We start from the raw sequence: 10,344 nt of genomic DNA on the forward strand, positions 1-10,344 counted from the left end.
CAATGTGTTTTGTTGTAGTTCGTTTCACACAGCCAACAGTAACATTTGTATAACGAAAAAAAAACTAGATAAACCAGCAAATTCAACAGAAATGAAAAAGAATAAATAAACAGAATTGTGTAGTGTTATTAAATGAAATATGAATTAAATTAAACCTGCTACGGGGAGCCGTCCAGTCTTATGTTCCTCCCCCCCCCCCCTGCTTTGCGGACGGAATAGGTTAGAACAAACTTTGAACATTCACAGTAGGTATACTTTACTATTTAATGGTGAATATCTTTAATTGTGAGAGATATTAACAAAGTGATATAAGTACCATGCTATGAAAACTATAATGCTGTAAGTCTGCGCAACAATAACATTGACAAGATTACATTGTGCAATATAGGGCACTCAGAATATAATGGGTATACTTTAATATTCAATGGTGATTATAAAAAATATTACACAAATGAAATAAGTATCGCTTCATGAAAACTGTAGTATGTCTGAACAACTTCAACAATAACATCGTCTGTGCCTTTAATGTACACATGGTCTATGAGAGTACCTTTTTCAGTTGTAGCTGTTTGTACATGTTGAGTATATCCATGGTGTTCCATTACCTGTAAAATTGTACATGATCCAAAGACATCTTCATTAAAGTCTCCCATTATGATTTTCTTCCCTGGATGCTTCTCAAGTTCACAGATTACCTTTAAGAGTTGTTGCCGAAACATGTCAATTTTATAAGAACTAGGCCTGTACAAAACAGCAGCAGTCAAATTTACATGAGGTATTGCAAAATACAACCATTCCAAATTGGATCTTTCTGGAATCACGGTGTTCATGTCAATGTTGTCTGAATAATACAAACCAACTCCACCTCTTTCTTGATGTTTCAATTCTGCAAAAAGTGGCTGAGTGTCGTCATAACAGTTTGCCCTTGGGTTGTGGTTGAAGCAAAATCCTGGAAGTTGTGGTACTTCTTCAGTGTCTACGTTGAGCCATGTCTCTGTTAAGCAAATACAATCAGCTTGCATTAGGGTTTTATGGGCATGAATGTCTTGAATGTGGGCTTTTAGACTTTGTACATTGTGAAGTGCTAGTGTGCAGGTATGGTTAACATTAGAGAAAACAGACTTTTCAAATGAAAACCGAGGCAAGTTTTTCAGGGCCAAGTCTATTTTGTTATTGCAATATATGGTTGACTCTTTGAAGTCTTCAATTATCAATCCAGTGAGAGTTTTCACACGACTCAAAGCAACGTATGCTTGCCCTGCAGTAAAGATCTTCTTGAGTGATACAACAGCTTTTTCAACAGTAAGACCTTGAACCTTGTGTACTGTGCATGCCCATGCAAGTCTCAGTGGAAATTGACGGCGTACTCCACCAGCATATGTGACTTGATCCTCTTCCACTTTGATTAGAGTTAAATGTTCAGAAAACCTCTGATGTGTTTTTGATCTCTGAATCTTGCCAACATTTGGGTTATCAAACTCCACATGAATAGCTGTAGGGAAATCATCCTGTTGTTGACCTTTACTGATGTGCACAACTCTACCAAACGCTCCATTGACAAGGCCATCAGACACATCAATGTTTTTCTTCAACATCACTCTTGCTCCAATACCCAAAGAAACACAATTTGATAAACATGAATTAAACACTTTGCTGTGAAAACCAACCATCTGTTCCATTCTTCCAGTTTTGGGATTTCTGATAAAATCTTGAGCATGTATACTGATTGCGTCTGGGCAGGTCTTTTGCAGCCTCTTAAGGTTATAGTCATCAACTTCTCCATTAGTAGCAAATATGTGGATGTGGTCAGGTTCTTCACCAGTTTCACACCGTTTCAACATCAGAAGATCATTGGCGCTTAGGGGTTCTTTCTTTTTACGAACTCTCAGTCGGTTCAGCATCTCAGCAAATGTTGCATCTTGTTGTCTAACAACTTTAGTTAGTTCAACAACTTCAAAGTTGCTTTCCCACAGATTGACTCCTTTGTTATCGGCAAAAAGAGGAGTACCTTTTACAGCTGGTAACTGATAGAAATCGCCCACAGCAACAATGCAAACTTTTCCAAAGGGGGAATAATCACCAGTCTGCTTGATCTGACGTAGTCTACCATGAATGTAGGCCAGAAGGCGGTGGTCAACCATGGACACTTCATCAATGATGAGAATTTGCAAACTGCTCATTTTAGTCCGTAAAGAATTAACCTTCTCATCACCTAGAGGTTGATATGGCAATCTGATATTAGCACCAATGGAGAATGTGTTGTGAATTGTTGCAGCACCAATGTTAAATGCAGCCACACCTGTAGACGCTGTTAAGAGTACAGTGACATCATCAGGGTTTTCAGCAAGCGGAGACAACAGTCGGGAGGCTTCATAATGTATTGCTTTGATCAAATGGCTTTTCCCTGTACCAGCACCACCAGTAACAAATAGGCGAAATGGTTCTGGATTTTGTCCAAGCTGCTTCTGCAAACACCACTTACGGACACTATAGAATATTGCCGACTGCTCTTCATTTAATGAGCGCAGTAAATGCAGTGCATCCTGTCTGGGCATTGACACATGATTTGTTTCAAGAGTGCATGCGGTTTCTGGATTTGCAGTAAGGTCTGGAATAAGTTGCTCATGATCATCCTCATCATGCATAACTTTGTCTTTCATCAGTTCCAAACAATGAAGACGTTCTCTTTCTGTTTCAGGACATATTTGAGCCCAGGCATCTTCTAAATCAATGTCCTGTTCAAGCAATTCTTTAGCTTTGTCTATTTCGTCACTTTCTCTTTCAAAAAGAGATTTATTAACATCAACAATTGACTTCACTGTTTGGAGATCATTGACACATTTCACTGCGCCATTCTCATAGAAATGCTCAAATGTATCAAAGTGGGCTGGCTTGAGCTGATGGTCATCATAATATGGCAAAAACAGTTGTAGCAAGGAATGAAAGTACTGCTCTGGGTTTCTTGTTGGAGAAAATCTGGGATACCTTACAACAGCAGGTTCAGTTCGAGTCCTTTTTTGGATAAAACCACAGTCGTTGTCTAGTTTTATGACACATTCTGAAGACTCTTTCTTTGGTGACACCTGTGACCTTGAGATTACTCTGTATTCAGAACAAAAACTGGCAAGGCATAGAATTTCGAATTGCTCCGTCTTGGGTCTGTTCTTATATCTCTCAACCACATTGGTCATCCACAAACTGCTGTCATCATGAGACCTTTTATGTTCAGCTTTACCTTGGAGTAGGTGCAAAGGCAAACTCATTCTTACAGGGTTTTCTCCAATGGGAATAAACTGTACTTGACGAGAGCATTCCTTCAAGTGCATGTGTGTTAACCGATACACTGCTTCTTGAGCTGAAACTTCTCTGTTGTGCAGGTATATGCTTCCAAGCTTTTTAAATGCTCCTTTTGCATCAAGGTTCCCATTCATGGCCTCATTCTGTGCACGTTGCAACAACAATCCCATTTCTTGTTCAGATTTTGTGATATATGTCAGTATATAAACCACTACTGAAAAAGCATCCGTCACATATTGGATATCCATATTGCCTTGCCATGCATGCAGTAAGTCTCTGTTATACTGATTTACCCAAATGTCTTTTGGATTTCGTTTAAGGACAACGCTTTTCTTTTTGGAACATGTATTATATGCTCTTTCAAACAATCCTTGATCTATCCCAAGAGATTCAAAAAATGCCTCAGTCGAATCAAAATTCATGTCAGGGATCTTCAATGCACTTTTGACTTTCTTCATAATTGCACTTGCATTTTTAGTTTTGTCTTTGCCATTCAAGTCATCCGAGTTGCCTCCTCTTGTGATAAAAGTACGGCTCGATGGTGGTCGTGGGAAATTAAATCGACAGACTGTGTTTTTCTTACGGCATGTTTTGGAATGTCTTGTACTGTGCTTTTGCACGCTGTTCACAGTCTCATAAAGCTCTGCGTCAGTTTGAGGTGGAGTCTCACAAGTAATGTATGTGTCTATGAAATGTGTTACTTCGGCATCCTCTTCTCTATCAATCTTAGGAGCGTTTTCAATCCAAAAAAGACAGTGTACATGAGGAGATCCACGCTGTTGAAATTCAATCCGATAAAAGTAATCCTTGACCTTCCCTATGGGCTGAGCTTGAGACATGATTACATTACGCAAAAAAGAATGCCATCTGTGATCAAACATTCTTGCTGCCGTGACAGGATTACGGCGTAGAAGTCCACATTTTTCAGACCAATCAAGGTTATCCACATCAATTTGTTGTCCTTCTAGTCTTGCCATAGTGTTCAGCATTTCAGGCCATCTCAAGTCAGCAGAGCTAAAAGATGCAAAGAAAGTGGGTATGGACAGTTGTCGTATCATGGCAAACAAATCTTTCTGTGCTGACATCCAGTATGGAGGTGTCCCACGAATTCCTCGTAAAAACTTGTATCCTTCATTAGTGTGTAATATTTTACGAAGAGACTCAGAGTTTAACAACATGTCTGGTGTTATTTCTTTCAAAGAACTATTGCCACCACCTTTGCGTAATGCAATGGAAACACTACACACAACTTGATACACCTCTGAAATGTATTGTGCATAAAATATAAAGTCTGTGTTTCGTGCAAAACGACCATCTGCATTGAGTAGGCGTGTATTCAGGTATCGTGCCAGAGTTATTTTTACCTCTCTCTTATCATGGAAGGTAGGTCCGCCAGTTGGATACAAAACAGGGAAAGATTTTGCTTCATTGGTTATATCTGACAGCAACCTAACTGGACTGTTGCCTTCACCAGGTGCCACATTGACTATGTCTTGAAAATTCTGATCAATTATCTCAGAACCCAGATCAACTGGTTGTAATGACGTATCTGACAAAAGCCCATTCTGATCTTTAATATATGTTAAATCTTCCTCTACTTCATCTTCACGGCTGTTTTCATCATCACTCTTTTCAATTGTTTCTTGACACTGTGTTTCATGTTTTATATTTTCCTCATCATGATCAATTCCATCCAGAGAGTTTACCCAATCTTCATTAAACAAGACATCGTCATACCACTTATTGTTTTTCATCAAATACTTCAGTGCATTTCTGACTCGATCAGTATGGACAAACTTATACTCGTAGTGACCTTTAAAAGTCAATTTCCGTTTAAGTTTTACTCTTATCATTTTATCATCACATTCATTTCTTGGAAGAATATTTGTTACATCTGTAGTATTAATTGGAACAGACACACATGGTCCGTGGCAAGCATTCTGACGTCCTCGAGGCAAACACAACAATTTCATGAAGGGAATATGACGTGCAATAAGATGTTGTTCCAAAGAGTTAAGACATTTAAGTTTGGCGGGGATTTCTTCCAAATGCATGTTATTGGTAACACTCTCTTCTGGTAGTTTTCCACAAAGTATTTTTCGATGGCATGTATAACAAATCCATAATTTGTTTGATGGACTAGTAGAGAAATAGCATTCATGTTCGCATTCAGCATCACACACATGTAAATATTGCAATGTTATACATCTGTTAGCAACTGCAGCAATTTGCTCTCCTCTGATTTCATAGCAATGTCTTTTACACTCAACCACCTGTTTCCTGAAGAGTAAACGGTGACAGACAGAGCACACATATTCTGGACCACGGCTGACTTCTTGACGAAAATTAGCAATAGTACAATCTATGTCTTCCTGTCTCTTTTGAGTCTTAAAATAATTCTCACGACTTCTTTGGATTTTATTTAGACGAACATCATTATTTTCATGGTACTTCTTCATGCTGTAGTCACGCATGTCCCTCTGGAACTTTGGATCAGTCTTGTATTTAATTCTAACACGTTCGCACCTGTCCCTCTGGAACTTTGGATCAGTCTTGTATTTAATTCTAACACGTTCGCGCATGTCCCTCTGGAACTTTGGATCAGTCTTGTATTTAATTCTACCACGTTCGCGCATACGTTCGCGCATGTCCCTCTGGAACTTTGGATCAGTCTTGTATTTAATTCTACCACGTTCGCGCATACGTTCGCGCATGTCCCTCTGGAACTTTGGATCAGTCTTGTATTTACTTCGAATACGTTCACGCATGTATCTCTGGAACTTTGGATCAGTCTTGTATTTACTTCGAATACATTCACGCTTACATTCTTGAAAATCTGTGTCTTTGTGATATTTATCTTTAAGATCTTTAAGTTTCTTTTCTCTGTAATCGTTCTTATTCTGGTACCGTTGGCGTTCTCTTTTGGCTTTTACATTGTCTGGTTCATCATTAAGCTTCCTTTTCCGTAATGACCTCAAGTTATCACCCTTATCATGACATGTTCCTGCACAAGCATTTCCTGCATCTCCCCGTTTAACACATGTAACAACTTCATAATGATTGCCAGTGTGGTTTAAATAAATACAATTCTCTGTGAGCAAATCTGTAGTAGGCATATGTGCATTCCATCTATCATTAAAAGTCATGATGGTTGTTTTTAATAAGTCAGCTGCAGCAAAAATGTCTATTTCGGTTGCCCATGAGCCACTGTAATATATTCTTGATTTGGTCATGTAGTCCTGCACAGATGTGTACTCATCTCTCAAATATGTTTCAAATTTGGAACTGTTGTCTCGAAGGTGTCGCACGATAGCCCGTCTAATTTTAAGATGCTTCTCTTCGTTTTGGCATATGCTAAAGGACAAACTACGGTAGAAACAGTTTCCATCTGGCTTTATGCTCTTCATCTTACAGGGAGACCCGATGCTATAAACATTTGCAGGTGCAATAACATCAATGTTTGCATTAGGCAGTTCTAAACATGTGCACAAAGCAACCTGATCCTGACCTGTTAATGGTTTAAAGGTCGCTCATGAATTCTTATATCATTAATAATGACACTGTCCGAATCTGATCCCTTACTTCCGTTATGGGTTATTTCTATAGGTTCTGTTATGAATTGTTTGTCTCTCTTTCTTTTTGAAAACTCTGTTGCCTTATCACTGTCGTCTCTCACTTGTTTGTTATAATGGAATGAACGACTCTGGTGAAGCTTCTCTGGTTTAAGCTCAGAACGATTAAGGGGCTTGTGGTTTCTAGGAAAATCATTAGACGCTTTAGGTTCAATATAGTGTCGGCTTTGTGTTTTCCTTGGTGTACCGTGTTTTGTGTTTACATCCCTGCCAATCGTATATACTTCAGAAAAATCAGAATTGTGTTTCGCAGCACCAATACCAAAGTCAGCATCACACACCTTGGCCTTACGTTTTAAAACGTCACTGTAGAGTACTTTACTGCTTGCTTTAGATTCAGTGTTTTTCTCCATTTCCGCCTGAGTACAATGTGATTTTCTGCCGTTTTCAGAAGTTGTTACAATTGTAGTGGACTCGCTGAAAGTATTTCCAACTGCCTGCTGTCCGTACACTTTAGGCTTACCTTTGACAACATTGCTGTAAAGTGGGTTGCTGATCGTTGTAGTCGGTGTGCTTACCATGTAACTGGAAGATGGACCAGATGTTGTACGCACCTCAGCACTGGCATCAGTTATGGTCACTTCAACTCCAGTTATCTCAAACTGTGGTGTTCTTACCCCAAATGACTGTGCCAAGTCCAAAACGTAGCTATAAAGAGATGTAGCAGAGCTAAAATAAGCAACACAACTTGCCTTCTGTAGTTTCTGATTAACATTTCTATTAGCATGTGAATCAATGACCGCAAACCAAGATCCTGCTTTCACAATAGCACATGTATTAGCACAAATGGTTAAGAGGCATGCGTCATTACTCAGCAGTGTCCGTTGTAATGCTACATCAAATGGCATGGCAACATCACGTACCGCATCATCATAATCATCAACTAGAACAAATCCAGCGAAAGAATCAGCAAAGTTAATTGAGAAAACAGAATTCCATAATATGTGTTGCCTTGGTAATTCAGAGACAGCAATGTAACCCCTTTCTTGAACATGGTCGCTTATCTTACCTTCAGCTCTCATTGACTTATACAGATCAGTCCCTTTCACAAGAACATCATCCAAATCTTGAGTCTCCCAAGTCAGCACACTGTTCATCTTGCACTTCAAAATTGCAGTCAGACTGATTGCACCACACTGCTTGTTACGTACATCTTGAAACTGTGGATGACCTTGGTGAAAAGATCCCAATAACACAGACCTCTCTGGAAAATCAACAGATTGAGTTAAAGAGAATGAATCATCAGTAACAACAGGATGTTCTTTTACCACGGTTAGTGTTTCAGTCTGGTAGTGCTTTGGATTCACAAGTTTCACAGGTTTCTTACAGAGGGTCGTACAGAGGGTCGTACAGAGGGTCGTACAGGGGGATGCGTTTTCACTCTGTGAGTGCGTTGTTGTTTCACTCTGTGAGTGCGTTGCACTCTGTGAGTGCGTTGTTTCACTCTGTGAGTGCGTTGTTGTTTCACTCTGTGAGTGCGTTGTTGTTTCACTCTGTGAGTGCGTTGCACTCTGTGAGTGCGTTGTGGTTTCACTCTGTGAGTGCGTTGTGGTTTCACTCTGTGAGTGCGTTGTGGTTTCACTCTGTGAGTGCGTTGCACTCTGTGAGTGCGTTGTGGTTTCACTCTGTGAGTGCGTTGTGGTTTCACTCTGTGAGTGCGTTGTGGTTTCACTCTGTGAGTGCGTTTGGGTTTCACTCTGTGAGTGCGTTGTTTCTAAGTTTTTTTTATGAGGAGTCAGAAAATCCTCAGCCGAGGCACGTGTCTCCACGTGTCTCTTAATGGCAGCTCGTGACTTTTTGCTTCTTTTTGGCATCTGGAAAGAAAACAAACAGTATGCATGAGTGTTCCCCATAGTCTAGGACCTGGCTCAGATATGTATGCCCTTGCCCTATGTATGCCATTTGGGAGAGAATATCTCAACTGTTTTATTATTACCATTTTACAGTAGCAGGCTCTTTTAATTTGTGCATTAATTGTCTAAAATATTTAGCATTGTACATTTATGCAGTTTAAAATTCAACATTAATAAAGCTAGATTTAAAGCTGACATGAGGAGTATTATGTTCTTGGTTATAAAACAGTGGCATGTTTATGCTGTTTCCTTATGCAAGTGTGATGGATATTTACACATTTAACATTTGGAAACCTACATTCAAAGTGGCATTTGACCATCCTACACAATCTAAACTCATTCTTAATCATGCTGCATGAATACCACCAACCAAACTCTGATACAGTGCAACTTAAGCATAATATAGGACATTTTGGTTAAATTGTTGCATGGACCTCAATATTTTACTACAATATTTGAAATTAATCAAAGATGCCTTCCCACACACTTTCCTTTGTATGCTAGCATAGCTGCCATGCGGCCACAAACAACTAGAGAAATAGGCAGCGTGCAAATTGCTGGGGGGGATTTCCCCACCTCTGGTTTTGATATCCCCTCCTCTGATAATTCATTTTTATCGCCGGTGGGGATACGTTTTTATCCCTGCTTCTGGTCAGACTGAATATAGCTACAATTCCTGTGCCCGAAAATAGATGGCGCAATTTAGAAAAACTACACTAGCTATTTCAAAAATATGATTTACAACAGCTAGTTAAACCAGGGCAAGTCATGGCAACTGTCAATCAAGCGCCTACTCTAACAAGAACTAGTGCTGCGAGCAGCAGTGAGCGGGCCCTCGCACCCCACGCGTGTCGGGGTGCCGCGCTGTTAAAGGGTGTGCTATTTCGGTGTGCAGTACTGCGAGAAACTTCCTGTCACCAGTAGGTGGCGCTCTCGGCGTGACTCAATACCGAAGCATAGATGTGTTCAGGACGGTACCTTGATGAAGCGTGAGAAATGTTGAGTAAATCGGATAACGTATGTAGGAGTTATGAGGACTTCCTGTTTCACCAGTAGGTGGCGCTGTAAGTGTGACTCAATACCGACACATAGATGGGTTCAGAAGGCCACCTTCATGAAGCGTCAGCAATTTGGTGCAAATCGGATGATGTATGCAGGAGTTATGAGGACTTCCTGTTTCACCAATAGGTGGCGCTATACGTATGACGCAATACTGACACATAGATGTGTTCAGGACAGAACCGTCATGAAGCGTGAGCTATATCGGACAAATTGGATAATGTATGGAGGAGTTATGAGGACTTCCTGTTTCACCAATAGGTGGCGCTATAAGTATGACGCAATACTGACACATAGATGTGTTCAGGACAGAACCGTCATGAAGCGTGAGCTATATCGGACAAATTGAATAATATATGGAGGAGTTATGGGGACTTCCTGTTTCACCAATAGGTGGCGCTATAAGTATGACGCAATACTGACACATAGATGTGTTCAGGACAGAACCGTCATGAAGCGTGAGATATATCGGACGAATTGGATAATGTATGGAGGAGTTATGA

The sequence above is a fragment of the Borostomias antarcticus genome (genome assembly GCF_949987555.1).
Source record: "Borostomias antarcticus genome assembly, chromosome: 34".
NCBI classification, from domain to species: Eukaryota; Metazoa; Chordata; class Actinopteri; order Stomiiformes; family Stomiidae; genus Borostomias; species Borostomias antarcticus.